The sequence below is a fragment of the Monodelphis domestica genome, chromosome 2 (genome assembly GCF_027887165.1).
Source record: "Monodelphis domestica isolate mMonDom1 chromosome 2, mMonDom1.pri, whole genome shotgun sequence".
Lineage (NCBI taxonomy): Eukaryota > Metazoa > Chordata > Mammalia > Didelphimorphia > Didelphidae > Monodelphis > Monodelphis domestica.
Window position 1 is genome coordinate 328744961 of NC_077228.1, and position 5452 is coordinate 328750412.

A 5452-nucleotide genomic window follows, 5' to 3' on the forward strand; every position below is an offset into this window, starting at 1 on the left:
GAGGCTCCTGTGCATAGTTAACCATTTTTCTGTATGTTTTCAGTTCCCTCTTTAGTCAGAAATCAGATTCTGCTGGGAGATTTTTTTGTGTATGGAGTTAATGAGCAGGCTCTTGATTCTTCACAGTCCTTTGCGGCTTTTCTTGGTGCCTCTCCAGGGGGTGCTCAGTGTCTGTGCTCTCTTGCATGCCTGTTTTTCCCGGTTGAGTTGCTTTCGGGGGTGTGTCCCCTTCAGTCCTAGTCAGTTCCCAAGGACATAAAAATGCTCCCTGTTCATTCCAGAGGCACTCTTGGCTCACTCCCTGACTCCGAAGGGCGTGCTGTCTCTGGGCACCTGAGTTCTGTGCTGTCTCACGTGTTGAAGTTTTCTGCATAGCTGCCTTCGGGGGTGGGGGGTCCCCTGCTGTCCTAGTTAGCTCTCAAGGGAGCAGAAGTGCCCTCCCCTCCCTTCAGAGGCTTCCCTTGCTTATTTGTCTCGGCATGCACTGGCCCTGGCTCTGTCCCTGTAGGTGGGGGTGGGGGAGAGTGGATCTGCTCACATTTGGGTGGGAGCTCTTTCACCCTCTTATAGGCTGGTAAAGCCCTGATCCCACCCACCTTTAATTCTGTGCCCCACTTTACTGCTCCTCCGCTCCACTGATAAAGATTCTTAAGGTCTTTTGGGGTGATCCTTCTCGGTGTATGCTGGGGAGTGTAAGTAAGCCATGTTTAGCTGGCCACCATGCTTACTCAGAACTTGTGAAAGGACTTTTTGCAATGGTCACAGCTGTATCTATAAAACTGATGATTTATTAAACACATTAAATGAAGTTTAACACTTTCCTCAAAATCAAACATATTTTCACAAATTCACCACTGCCATTTCCCTTGTGATGGGCTTTTTGGAGGGGACTGAAGAAAAGGCATAATTGTTGAAAGACCCCTCCGGTTAACAGGGCTACTCATCAATGTCTTAGAAGAGGATGGCAAAGGTTCCTCTTCTCCAGCATCTTGCTCATAAAAATAAGTGTGTCCACAATGATATTCAGTCACATGAGTCATATTAGGCTCTTTCCTCCGTAACTACTTTTTTGCATGTCTGACACCAAAAAGAAAGCTATTTAAATATGCCCTTCCATGAAACCAGCTCATGTGCAAACACATAACACCTACATCTTCAGACACCTTCCCACAGACTACTCATTTATGGCATGTTGTATTAGCTGAGAACACATGCTTTTCTGCTGTATCTTCACTTAGGAACTTTTGCTGGCATTCACAAAATCAGACACATTTATTTTGTTTTGTGTGTACTACACTTTCGTTATTTTGATCCTCCAATTTTTTCTTTCTCTTTGGACTTCCTCTTTGGAATAGTGCTACATGCTTGTGACCTTGAATCTTTATTGGATAGTGTCCTTTTAAGTGATGAAAATGTTTAATGCTCAAGTAGGAGGTGCAAATCAGAGGAAGGTCTGTTGCCTTCACTGATGTGATAATACAAGATGGATTCTTAAATTGAGGACATGACTCGGAATTTGTATCCCAAATTCTGCTTGTGATTATTGGTACTGTTCTCATCCACAGAGATTTTTAAAAATTGGATAACAACCTCTTGCTTTGAATCTCTCTGCAACCTGGAAGACACTCTTCTCAGCTACTTCTACAGTGTCAACATTTCAACAATGGACTCTGAAATGGGTTGTGAGCTCCATGTGAGAACATAATGTTTTGTGGCAGACCATGCATTTCATTTGAAAGGGGCCTGATTTACAGAGAGATATGAAAAATTTCTTTGAAAAAGATGGAAATGTCATATGACATATTTCTTTGTCAACTCCCAGTTTAAAACTCTGAAGAAAATGATTTTTCCAGACATATGCCTCAAACATTAATTCCTGATGCTAAAAAAGAAGGAAGTAATTTGGACATGCAAAGCACCAAATAAGGCAGGGATTGAAGATTGGTTTTATGTCCATAAACTATAGTTGCCTTAGCAAAAAGATGATCACTATATTGCTGTTGAGTAGCAAATTCTTCATAACATATTACACATGCAAAGGGCTTGGTGAGAGGTCCATGCAATGTAATTGTTGGATCACATGGAGAAAGAGTAAACCTTTTCAAATGACCTAAGAGAAGTTCTCCATTGTCAAACTCCTTGTTACAACCCATTATGGGGCATGAAATAGGTTTTTTGGATATTGGCATTTGGCCTTTTTTCAAATTGAACCTCTTCTTCCAGAAGTAATTGTACCTGTTTTGACTCCTGACATTTTTAGCCATTGGTCCACACACAATCTTGCTGTTTCTGTGTCACAATGGTCTCAAATAAATTCCAATTCTTCTAATCCATGAGCATGTTGAAAATCCATTTTTTCACAGAAAGTTTTATTCTTCTCTTCTTTCTGCTGTTTCTCTCTCTCCACATGGCTAGAAAAGCCACTTAAAGCAACTATCCTTCTTGTGATCAACATAGTCTTTACTTTTCACTTTTTCATCAATATGAGAAGTGCTAGGTCCTTCATCATCACTATTAACAAAATCAGTGTATTCAAGGACAGATCTCAATGGTCCTTCTTCAAGTTACAAGGATTGTGTGACTGGTTGTAGAGGAGCCCAGTGCTCATACATGTACTCCAGCAAATATACTAACAAATTGAATGTAATCTTCAGTGTCTTCCTTTGGTGACTCAGTCTCAGAGTCAGTGGAGGATAATTCCATTATCTTGGACCTTGACTTTTCCTCTGACATCTTCCTATAGCAGTGATCACTGTTCCTGTTACTAATAGAGTGGCTGCAGGTGTCATCACTGCTGAGGCTGCCAACATTGCTGGGGTTTCCCTGGCAGCCAGAGTTTGGGTTTTCTCATAAGAAAATATTTATGAGGCATTTTACAAATCTTTAAATGCAATATAAATTCTAGTTTTTGGCCTTTTACAATTCATAATTCTAACTATGCTTCCCAAAATTGATTAAATACATGCTTATGTATATATATATATACACACACACACATATATATATATATATTCAACTTGATGATTCCCAAATTACAAAATAATGTCACTGATCATACTTTCCTGCCCTTTTTCCCAAACTGTGAAATTTTAGAATGATAAAAGATTAAAAAACATATTTTCAGATAACCTGACTTTGAGCTTAACTTCTTTGAGAAGACTAGATATAATCCTAGAAGTAGCTATCAAACTAATTATACTTTTTGTTGACAAACCCTTAGAAACATTTTCTCTTGATGTTTTATGTAAACTTACCTGTAAGGAAGGTAACAAAGCTCTTTTAGCTCTACATTATATATGAGGGAATTGACATGGAGCAGTCACTTGCCCTAAGTCATCCAATTAGAAAGAGTAAGAACATATACCAGTGAGAGGGCTCTGTATGCCCTTTTTGGTACCCATGCCATAGGTTCACCATCACTGGCCTAGAAAAATCTAGGCCTTCTGACTTGAAATTATATGTTGCTTCTGTCAAAAATATGATTTCCACATGCAATCTTTTCCACATTTCCAGCAATAATTGGGTTCATATTTGTATGCTTACTTTTTCTCTCTCTCTACATTAACATCCAGAGGAACTATCTCCTTTGCTGCTAGTTTTTAGTTCTCTTAAATAAAAATAAATTTGTCTGAATATAATACAATTTTTGATATGTAGAATGTATCAGTACTGTTTAATTTGTTACTTGTATCTTTAAATGCAATGAATTTTAAAAAATCCAATAGAAATATATACTATAATAATCCACTTGTTTTCTGGCATAAGTATTTGATAGAGCTGAAAAGTAGTGAAATAGTTCCATTAAACTTTTTCTTTGCACTTTATTAAAGACTTTTTGGGTCTTTGACTCATTTCAGGAAATTTCTTTAGAGTTAGTATATTCTGTCTTTAAAATGACATGTACTTTGCGGGAATTTATTGATCTTTGGCCATTGGTTTTCCACACCAAAGAGTAAATTATACACAATTTACAATGTAACTATATTGTCCAAAGTTATCTTTTACAACCATGCATATACAAAGGAAGAACATGGCCTAATTTCATCAAATAAAATCCATTGTCTTGTTACTGGGGCATTCATATAAAAGTAACTATTATCTTTAAGGGAAATTTATATTTTTAAATCACAACGGGATAAAAATGAAGGTAAACTTCATAGTACAATAAATTAGTCTGTACCTAAGAAAAATTAGATATCACTGAATCACACATATTCATGTAGGTAAGAAGTTTGTTTACAGGAAGTAAATTCTCTATTTCATGTAGGAGATGTATTACAACTATTAATGGTCTGTGCAATCATAATCCCCAGGCGTCTTATTTACTAGCTGTCTAAATGATTAGGTTGATTAAAAACAAATGTACTGTAGAATTAACATGTATTTATGCCATGTTAGAGGGATTTATGATATTATTAATATGAGATTATAGATTCTCATATTTGAATATAAAAGGAAAAATTATAAACACAAATATAGGATGAATTAAGATCATATCTTATATTATGATAATAAGAAATTTGTATATTTATATTTTGCATTAAGGTTTATAAAGTCCATTCATACATTATTTCTTTTGATTATCATGTAACCTAATGAAGTGGATGGGGCAGGTGTTATTTTATTCCCTCCTAAGACTTCCCATTTCTATTAATGCCATGTTTAAGTCATCCTTTAGGGTGCTGCTGTTGCTATTCAGTCATTTTCACCCCTAACTCTTTGAACCCCATTTGAAGTTTTCTTGGCAAAGACACTAGAGTATTTTCTACTTCCTTCTCCATCTCATTTTACAGATGAGGAACTGAAGCAAATGATTAAGTGACTTGCCTAGAGTCACACAGCTAGTAAATGTTTGAAGCCAGATTTGAACTCAGGAAAAATCATCTTCCTCACTTCAGGATCAGCATTCTATCCAGTGTATTACCCATCTAACTCTCTATCTTACTCTCTCTGTCTCTTTCCCTCTCTCACTACAGAAACAGATCTCTATCTATTTGTCTGTCTATCCACCTATCTATGTCATTTTACTATTCAAAATTCTTCAGTGCCTCACTGTTGCCTAAAAATCAAAGTACAAACTTCGGACCTAAGTATTCAAAAACATTAAAATCTTGAACAATACTACATTTATAAATTTACTTCATTCTAGTCCTCTGCATGCTTTCTAAATTTCAGCCAAACTTAAATTTGTCCCAAAAATATATCTCAAAAATACTTAATTTTGTGCATTCTATTCTCTCTTACTTTAATACCCTCTCATTAAGTCTGCTTGTTGAAATCTTATCCTTCCTTTAAAGCCCAATATATTTTAACTCCTCTGGCCAATGAATTAATCAGTCAACAAACATTTGTTGAGCATTTACTATGTGCCAGATGTTGTACTTAGTAGTGAGGGTATACATATAAGTAAAAAAGCTTTGTTGCCAAGGAACTTATATTCTGATGGAAAAGA

General features: G+C 36.3%; 1 pseudogene; it reads right to left on the bottom strand.

Annotated features, from left to right (window-relative positions):
• Positions 1–728: 728 nt before the first annotated feature.
• LOC100618731 (E3 SUMO-protein ligase ZNF451-like) lies at positions 729–2733 on the bottom strand (annotated as a pseudogene).
• Positions 2734–5452: the final 2719 nt, after the last annotated feature.